Below are 9,745 nucleotides of genomic sequence, written 5' to 3'. Positions count from 1 at the left end.
TTAAAAAAAATACACCTAATAATTCAAGACAGAGGTTAAGGTAACAGGAAGAAGGCCAGAAAAGCAAAATACACAAATCTCACAATGATGTCAAGTTCAGTTAAAATGTATTTTAAGAAGTTTCTGTAGTAGCGATGATGCCATTATACAACATTTAAAAAGTTGAAACCATTACAAAGAAGCCTGAACATAGTTCTGAGACCAGAGAAGACCAATAAACTGTCCAGGATAAACGGACAAAGTCAGTCTCAGAATGGAGGTTTTCAGTTGTGGGAGAGGTGAAACAGCCAGATATTAGGATCATGATTAGGGTTAATGGATACTTATGTTACTTATTTTAAGTTTGACTGAGTGCCTGTTTAGTGATAGACCCTCTCCTAGACATTGGTTAGAGTGGTGACCTACAGATATGGCCCTGAAGTTGTGAGTCACACAACTCATCACTGAGGACTGGGACAGCTCTTCAACATAGGATGACATCTAAAGCCATAGTTCACGAGTTAATGCTGGTACCCTGGCATTAAGCTGACTCCACCCCTTGACAGCCAGCAAAGTAGCACACCAACATTCAGGCAGCTGCTTAGACGGCGCAAAGGGCCGTGTGTTGTGTGGCTATATCACGGCCGCGTAAGGACTCTGTACACATGTGCAAGCGAGCTTCCTCTTTTAAATGAGCATCTCTCATCGGTTTGCCCCTTCTTTTTCCTCCTTCTCTCTCCTTCCCCCTTCATACCCCACCCCTTACCCCCTTCCATCTCTGTTCCCCAGTTAGCCAACACCTATCCCTCCAATAAGCACTGCACGGGTTTGGTGAGTTTTGTGGTTCGTGTTTCATCACCCATAGCCACAGCTAAGGGAAAATAACAACAGTTAAGCTAACAGTTTGAATTTGTGACACGGGGTAGCATGGCTTGGGTAAGTATTTTAACCTTAACCTGTTCATCAACAGAGTGTGATGTAATGCCTAACAACTGTTGATGGGTAATATAGCATCAATAGTTGAAGCAGTTAGCATAAATTCTCAATAATTGGTAGTGATTATTGTTACCTATTATTTTGCAAAAAGCTTTGAGTCAACAGCAGCTACTGTAATAACATTATTGTTGGTAAGTACTATACTTTGGTGTATGAGTATTGAATAGATGATTCCATTTTTTTTCTCGAAAATCTTTATCGTTTTACGTATTTAGGAATCACTGTTGGTGAACTTGAATCCTGTTACTTGTAATGGCCCTTTGTGTGCTGGAACTTCAGACCTAGAAAAGTGTGTTGGGTCTTCACATCTAGTTCAAAATGGTCACTGCTATGGGCTGAATGTACAAAGCCCTTCCCAGGCTTATGTGTTTGATCACAAGCCTCCTAGCTGGTGGTCCTGTTTTGGTAGGTTGTGGAGCATAGTTGGGTTACATAGGCCACTAGGCTGGGGGATGAACCTAGAAGGTAATGTCCATGGCCACAGCCCAGCTCTCTGCTCTCTGATCCACTGATGTAACAGCTGTTCACACTAGCTTCTGCCACAGTGGATGGAGCTCCAGTCTTCTCCATGGTGACGAACAGTGTCCTTCCTCTTCCTTTAAGTTTCTTTGGCCAGACCACATCAAAGAGTACTCTGTGGGTGTGCCTTGGTATTCTATCATAATGTTTACATAAAACTCAGTATGTTAAACTAGTAATATTTTTTAGAGTGGTTTTTTTAATCAGTGGCTGGCTGCCTGTTTATGAGTTGTCACTTCATTTTAAGAGCTGATATGTGGCCAAGAATCTAAATAGCATCCCCAAGGCATTTTTGCAATCTGTAGCTCACCTAACAAACACATCAGCAAGCATTTATCAAATGTCTCTGAAATGTCAAGACTTTTACCATGTCAGCGATGATGACAAATGTATCTATGAGCAAGTTTTGATTCCTACTCAGAAGGTGGAGAAAGAAGAGAGGCATTAAAAAAATATATTCCTTCCATGAGCTATAAGGAAGGCATGGCAAGGTCATCTATTCAGCCAATACGAAGCAAACTGATGAATAGAAATGAAAGTCATAAATATCATGCATAGAGAGTCAAAACTTCTTATTCTAAGACAAAAGGTAAAAGAACGTTGGTATTTACCAGTGTTAGAGAATTCAATTTTAGAATATAGAAATTGTATACAATAATTAATACACAGTATATAAATGTTTCTTTATAGCAGCAATGAAGCACTGGGAAATTAAATTTAAAAGTAATGTCAATATAGCTTCGAAAATATAAAATACTTAGATGTCAATCCTTCCTGAACCGTTCTAAAGGAATTCACTTTCAAACAAAATCCCACTAGACACCTGTGTTGACATTTATAAGCTGAGTTTAAACACGGGAAATATTACAAAAGGCACAGAATAGCTAAAACAATTTTGAAAAGGGTGATATTAGAGGACATTTGCTTCTTAGCAACAAGTCCTAATATACCAAGAATGATTGAGACATTGGAGCATGGACACAGACTGTCAAATAGACAATGGAATCAGGAGTGTCCAACCTAGACCCCATTGGCCCTATGCACCCCAGGATAGCTATGAATGTGGCCCAATGTGATTTGAAAACTGACATAAAACATTGTAGGTTGGTTGGTTGGTTGGTTTGTTTTCAGCTCAATTGCATGGTCCTCATACATGAACTTTGTAGATGACTGTTCTAGTTAGGGGTACCATTGCTGTGATGAAACAGCGTGACCAAAGCAACTTGGGAAGGAAAGAATTTATTTGGCTTATTCTTCTATATCACTGTTTATTACTGAAGGCAGTCAGGACAGGAACTCAAACAGGGCAGGAATCTAGAGGCAGGAGCTGATGCAGAGGTCACAGAGGATGCTGTTTATTGGTCTGCTGCCCATGGCTTGCTTGACTGGCTTTTGAAATATTTTTTCCATATTTTTTTATTTACCTTTTTACGCATATTACTTTCAGTTCCCTCTCCCTCCCCTCCTTCCCTACCCCCCAATCCTCCCAACCATTCACCCGCCACCCCCCACCCCCGCTCCATCTCCCCTCTGCTCCCCAGGGAGGGCAAGAGCTTCCATGAGGGATTTTCAGAGTCTGTCACATCATCCCAGGAAGGGCCTAGGCCCTTCCCCATGTGTCCAGGCTGAGAGAGCATTCCTCCACGTGGTATGGGTTCCCAGAGTCCCTCTGTATACCAGGAATAAATACTACTCTACTCTCTAAGGTCCCACAGATTGCCAAGGCCTCCTCTCTGTCACCCAGGTTCGGTGGGAGGGTGTCTGGATCAGTCCCATGCTGGCCCCTCTTCATCAGTCTGGGGTCCATGCATTTCCCCTTGTTTAGGTCAGTTGCTTCTGTGGGTTTTGCCAGCCTGGTCTTGATTCCTTTGGTCATCACAGCTGTGGGCGTCTGCCTCTGCCTCCATCAGCCACTGGATGAGAGTTCTAGGATGGCATGTAGGGTAGTCATCATTCTCATTATCATGGGAGGGCATTTAAGGTAGCCTTAATGCCAGTTGGTATCATTTTTGTAGATCTGTGAAGATCTCACTAGTGCCAGATCTCTTCTCCAACTTATACTGGCTCCCTCTTCTATGATGTCTCCCATCCTTTTCTCCTCTATTCTTACCCTGGCTCAACCTTCCTGCTCTCCCATGTCCTCCTTTCCTCTTTTCTCCCATCTCCTTCTGCCCTCTTCTTCTCACCCCCCCAATTCAATTAGGAGATCGCATCCCCTAACCCTTCTCCGGGTTACCATGTATGTCTCTCTTAGGGTCCTCCCTACACCCCAGACTTTCTGGCGGTGGGATTGTGGGCTGGCAATGCTCTGCTCCATGTCTAAAATCCATATATGAGTGAATACATACCATGCTTGTCTTTTTGTGACTGGGTTACCTCACTCCGGATGGTTTCTTCCAGTGCCATTCATTTGCCTGCAGATTTCAAGATTCCATTTTTTTAAGCCGAGTTTTTTTTAACTTTTATTAATTCTTTGTGATTTCACATCATGCGTTCTGATCCCACTTATCTTCTGTCCCCTCTGCCCTTGCAACTTCCCCTGCAAAACAAAACCAAATGTAAAGGAAAACCAAAACCAAACAAACCAAAGAAACAAAAGCAAAACAACAAACAACAAAAAGAAGAGTCTTGTGGTAACCTTAGTGTGGCCTGTTGAGTCAGTTTACCCTTTAGTACATTATCTTTGCTTGCAGTCTGCCTGCTTTCTTATAGAACCCAGGACCACCAGCCCAGGGATGGTACCACTCACAATGGGCTGGGCCCTTCCCCATCCATCACTGATTAAGAAAATACTCTAAAGGTTTGCCTACAGCCTGATCTTATGAGACATTTTTTCTTAACTGAGGCTCTTTTCTCTCAGATGACCAGCTTGTGTCAAGCTGACATAAAGCTACCCAGCATAATGATAGTGTCGCGTCTCGATGTCAGAAAGTTAGACATGCTTGGGAGAATCCAGAAACAGTTCCTCACTTGGAGATCACTTGGCTTTTAAGTTAAGTTGCCAGAAGAATCCAATGTGATACAAGTTGTGCAAGTTAGTTTAATGGAACAAGTAGGTTACCATACAGGAGAACACGAATCTTTCCCATACCTCTCATCACTCACAAAAATCAATGAACAATCTCCTCAGCTCAGCAAAGTGAGGATAAGAACAACTCAAAATGGATGCTGCATAAAACAAGGCGTGAAAACGGCTGGAGAAGCAGATGGGGATTACTCAAAAGTAGCGGGAGCTTGGAGGTCAAATGGAAAGCACAAGACACAAAAAGTCACCCTCGATTCACTTATTAAAATCAACAGGGGTAAACATGTTAAATGTTGGACTCGATGTGAAACAGCTAGGACTTTTTACAACATACATAATTGGCTATAAAATGTGACACTCATCTTGGAGGATAACCTAGATGTTTCTTGTGAAATTAAACATACATCTGAGATATAATTGGATAGTGCTCAAAGAAAGATAATAGAAAAAGATACATACATTGTGGTGTATTTTCCCAATGAAATACCACTTAGCAGTAAGAGCAAAAAGCGTAAATGGCTAAAGGGCAGAGCGACATGGCTGGATTTCATTACTCTAACAGAAAGCTCCAAGATCCCAAACAAGGTATTCCATATGGTTATAGTCACAGAAATTCTCAAATGATGGTAGCGTAATCTACAGAGGCAGCAACTGGGACAGAGTTTGATACTACTTGGCAGGGGGAGTGACAATTGAGTAAAAAGAGTCATTAAAGAACTTTGCAGAGTGACATATATTGTGGAGATAAAATAAGTATATACATTTACCAAAAATTATGAACTACACTCTTAAGATTTATGCATCTAAAGAGTCTGTGAGTTAAAGAACTAAAAGCTCTTCTTTTGGGGGTACCCACTGGCCATTGCCTCAAGTGTTAAACATGAATTCACTTACGTATTCTCAGAGGACTCTCCTTGGTTTCATGAAGCTGTCCATGCTAAGGATCACATCATTTTGTGTCTGTGTGTGTGTATGTGTATATACCAATACTTTCTGACCTTTAATTGAGGTTAGAGCTTGTGGGCCATTATTCTTTATTTAATATATTTCAATTAAAATATAGCTACACCATTTCCCCTCTTTCTTTTCCTCTCTCCAAGCCACCCCACGAGTCTCCTGTGTTGCTATCACTCTCTTGCAACCATCAACTCTCTTGTCTCTTTCCTTCTTACATTCCCCTGTTGCAACTTAGTAAACCTAGGCTTGCAGATGAGTATTTCTGGGTAAGCCTCCCCAGCTGGGTAGATCTAAATGGCATTTCTTTTCTACCATAACCTTTCAGTACCAAGCAGGAAGGAGGGCACCGCTAGTTTCCCCGCTGCTGAGGTGAGCTCTTTTGCCCTCCTTAAGGCATAGATATGCATCTTCATTTTTTCTGGCTTCATTTATCATATCCCATAAGCTTTTCAGCTAATTTCATTGCCCCATATTCATTGCAAATAAAATACAGCATCCCTTCCAAAACCCAGCATGAGATTTGTTAAGAGAAGCTTTCCTTGAGAGGAGCCTTCCCGCCCGCCTGGTTCCAGATCCGCATCAGTCCCAAATAAACACACAGGAGGCTTTATTAATTATGAAGCTGTTGGCCTTGCTTGTTTCTTACTGGCTAGCTCTGACTTAAGTAATTACCCCATAATTGTTAATCTAAGTATGTCTCTTACCGGAGAGGTTTCCGGGCTTCCTACCCCAATGGCGTTACATCTCGACTCTCCTGTGTTTCTCCTTCCCAGAATCCTCCTGGACTCCTAGCCCCACCTATCTAGATTCCTATTGGCCAGCAGTAATTTATTGACATATACACAGGACTTCCCCAACAGAGATTTAATACTCTAGTTGTTTTTTCCCACTACCAAATCTAAACACTTGGTAGCAATACCACCCAGTCTATTTCCTTCCCTCCCATTCCGGCAAGAGCTGTTCCTTCTTCCCCTCCACGAAGTCAATGTCCTCAATGATTCTCTGGTTCCCACCTTATCTTTGCCAGACAGAAGTTTTATTCCATTTTTGCCGTCTCTACTTTCATTAGGGGACCACTGGACACACGCTCAGCTGTTTGCCAGCCCCTTGCTCTCCTACTCCCCCTCAGCCATCACCCCACCTCTCTACTTCCCTCAGGCACTTTTCAGAGACAACCAGCATTTCTGAGGGCTGATGACTACAGTCGGATCCAGCCTATGGTCTGATGATGGGCTCATTTCTTTGAAATTGCAGGTGGCCCCGTGATGACTGGCTTTGCATACAGCGTATTACCAGAAGAAATGTGCATCTCATCCAGGCAGGTGTCTCTGGGTATCAGAAGTCAGTGCCACGACTTGCAGATGCAGTCGGCCAGTTAGGAACCAGGAGCACAATGCTAGGAGGATTAGGTATTTCCCAGTCAATGGAAAGAGTGTGGTTGTCCTTCTCATCTCCCAAGGGTCCTGAAGCCCTGCTGGTAGAGGTCACTCAGTTCAGTCTCTGCTTGACTCCCAACAACCGAAACGAATGGACACCATGTTCTTACTTGAGCAGCATGGCCCCAGATAGACCTGGCATGAAGAGCTGACACCCTTTGCCACCTGGCTGGCCACTGGTATCTCAGCCTGCTTTTTTCTGAGAAGTGCTTAGAGAACAGCATTGGTTTGTCATTAGATGCATGTGACCAGGGCGTTCTTGGGAAAGTGACTTAAAACATACAGCTGCCAAGTTCTGCTTCTGCTTAGAGAAGCGTCTCTTGTTCCTGGCAATTGACAGCTAAGGAAAATATCACTATCTCCATTTTAAAACTTGCGATATGAGTTTAGAGAGCAGAAGGATCTTGCCCATGGGTGCAGAGTTCATAAGTGGGAACCTGAATTTGCAAGTATTTGAGTTCATTGCTTCCTGCACCCTCCTCCCTGCTCTCATATCATGTGGCATGTTAGCTATAAGGATGCTATTGCCACTGAGATTGCGTCATTCTTTTCTCTAACTCTCACCTTAGGACCCTCTTCTTTAAGCTTATATTTTTTATTAATGTATTCTTTACATGCCTATCCCTGTTCCCCACCCCCTTTTCCTGCTCCCCCCACTCACCCCCCACCCTGCACCTCCCATCTGCTCCTTGTAGAAGTAGACTCCCTAGGAAGTCTACTAAGTCCGTCCCATCATGTCTTTGAGGCAGGAACAAGACACCTCTCAATGGGAGTGAGGGAGGAGTGATAACATGAACAAAGAAGTCAAGATCATCATGGGGAAACCCACAGAATCAGCTGACCCAAGCTAGTGAGAGATCACTGACTCTGGTTTGACAAGTGGGGAACCTGCATAAGAACAAACTAGACTCCCTAATGTAGGTGACAGCAGTGCAGCTGAGACAGCATATGAGGCCACTGGCAGTGGGTCCAAGGTCTAACTGTGACGGACCCTTTTCTTAATAGCTCTTCCTGTTGGCCTGGTAATAAAATGACGCCCCCAAGTCTCTTAGAAATAGTTTCCTTGTGACAAAAAATTTGTTCTTACAAGTGCGATGGGGCAAGATTCGGGAATCACGGCAGCAGCTATCTTTCTGCCTCCTGACTTCCAATCATACCATGCCTGTGAGGGATGTGCATCCTTCGAGGCACAATTACACCACACTGGCAGGACCAAGCCTGGAGCTGATGCAAGAATTCACAGATGATGCCCTGGCCTGAGATCTTCCTTTCACGGAGTCTCCTCAGATACCCACATCTATCGCCTAATGTCTGTCTAACTACTAGGATGCTCTAGTTGCAGGACCCACCTCCCCAGAACTCTTTCTAGAGCTAATTGTTGCTTTCTCAAGTCAGCAAGAACATCATAATTAGGGAGCATGCCAAGGCAACCACTGGCCCCCACAGCTCAGACAGTGCTGCCCCCTGCTCCTGCCTGCGGCAGCAGAGTCTGCTCTCAAGTTGACCTCCCAACTTTTGATGGTGGATTCTCAGCAGGTGGCTGTACTGGGTCTTTCAGGACCCGTGGCAATTGGCCATGAGGAGGTCGTGATGGGAACATCAGTAGCTATCTGTGTTCTGTTTGTCCAGAGTAGTCTCCCCACCCAATACACAATTTTCCCTCCCCTCCCCTTCCTTCCCCTTCCCACCCGTGACTGCTGTGGATGCTGGCCAAAAGGATACACAGCTCCAGGCCCCTAGTGAAGGAGAGGGAGGGAGCCACACTTGTGAAAACGAGACTTTAAATCATAATACGACAATTACTGCTTCTTGGCAGTGATGTCTGATTCTCTTACCTTGCTCCTAGGCTCCGGGAAACCGCACTTACTGAGAGGACTTGGGTATGACTATATTAGCTCATTCTGCGAATACCCGCAGGGAGCATCCTGTTTCCCATGCAGTGTAAAAGTTGTTGACAGGTTTCATGCCCTTTGCCTGCAGGAGGGGACTTGGTGAGGGATTCTGTTTTCCTAGAGGGACAAATGGAAGCAGAGGGGTCTTAGGAGGGGGAAGGCATACTTAACTGCAGGAACAGCAGCTCCCCCAGGCAGGAAGTATTGCTTTCACTGGAGATGGGTACACCAGACCTTGGTCTCAACCACTCTCAAGTTCTATTTTTTTTCTCATAAATGACTCACATGGGCTGATGAAGACTTAAGCTGGCCTCATGCAACAAGAGACCAGGAGGCCACAGAGGACCACCCTGTTTCCTTCCTCACCCTCTGTCTGGACAGGTTTTCCCACTTGCCTGTTTCTCACCCCTGCCTACACTTTCTGCACCTGCTCTAGCTCTCTTTGTCTCCGTTAGTGACTGTCACTCCCAAACCCCTTTAGCAATGTTCCTCCAGTCATCACTATGGTGGAGCTATGAACCCTGACCCCACCCACAGAACCCACCCCTTTCTGGAAAGCTCTGCTTCCCTTAAACCAGCACGTTTGGTGACTGAATTTATTTTTAGGGGAACTGACTTCCTTGTCCCTGGACTCCTGTTGAGGTCAGTGGCTGTTTTGTTTTTGTGACTCTGAGGGTTTCCTCCCCAACTCTTCCTACTGGCTCCAATCCAGTGTTGGTTGGATCTCTGTACTGGCTTATTGTCAGTGCCTCTGTGAGCCACTCAGTTACAGGAACAAAGTATAATTGCTTGAAAATATCACAATGAAACCCTTTCCTTTGTATGAAGGGTGTGTGTGTGTGTGTGTGTGTGTGTGTGTGTTTGTGTGAGAGAGAGACAGAGACAGACAGAGACAGAGAGAGAGAGAGGGGGAAGGAGGGAGTAAAAAGAAGGAGGAGGAG

At 44.4% G+C, this 9,745-nt stretch overlaps 1 long non-coding RNA gene across 2 annotated transcripts; it reads right to left on the bottom strand.

Moving 5' to 3' along the window:
• Positions 1-3,936: 3,936 nt before the first annotated feature.
• On the bottom strand, positions 3,937-9,277 carry LOC110341537. Of its 2 annotated transcripts, none has more exons than XR_002383507.2 (4): positions 9,090-9,277; positions 8,748-8,921; positions 6,770-6,950; positions 3,937-4,033 (listed from the first exon to the last, which is right to left on the bottom strand). It is a non-coding gene; the product is annotated as an uncharacterized LOC110341537 (long non-coding RNA). The 2 variants fall into 2 exon arrangements; XR_002383508.2 differs by having other exon boundaries at positions 6,770-6,947.
• Positions 9,278-9,745: the final 468 nt, after the last annotated feature.

Source organism: Mesocricetus auratus, unplaced genomic scaffold (genome assembly GCF_017639785.1).
Source record: "Mesocricetus auratus isolate SY011 unplaced genomic scaffold, BCM_Maur_2.0 Super-Scaffold_100024, whole genome shotgun sequence".
Taxonomy (NCBI): Eukaryota; Metazoa; Chordata; class Mammalia; order Rodentia; family Cricetidae; genus Mesocricetus; species Mesocricetus auratus.
The sequence above is the reverse complement of the archived record's forward strand: the minus strand, read 5'-3'. Positions and strand labels throughout refer to the sequence as shown.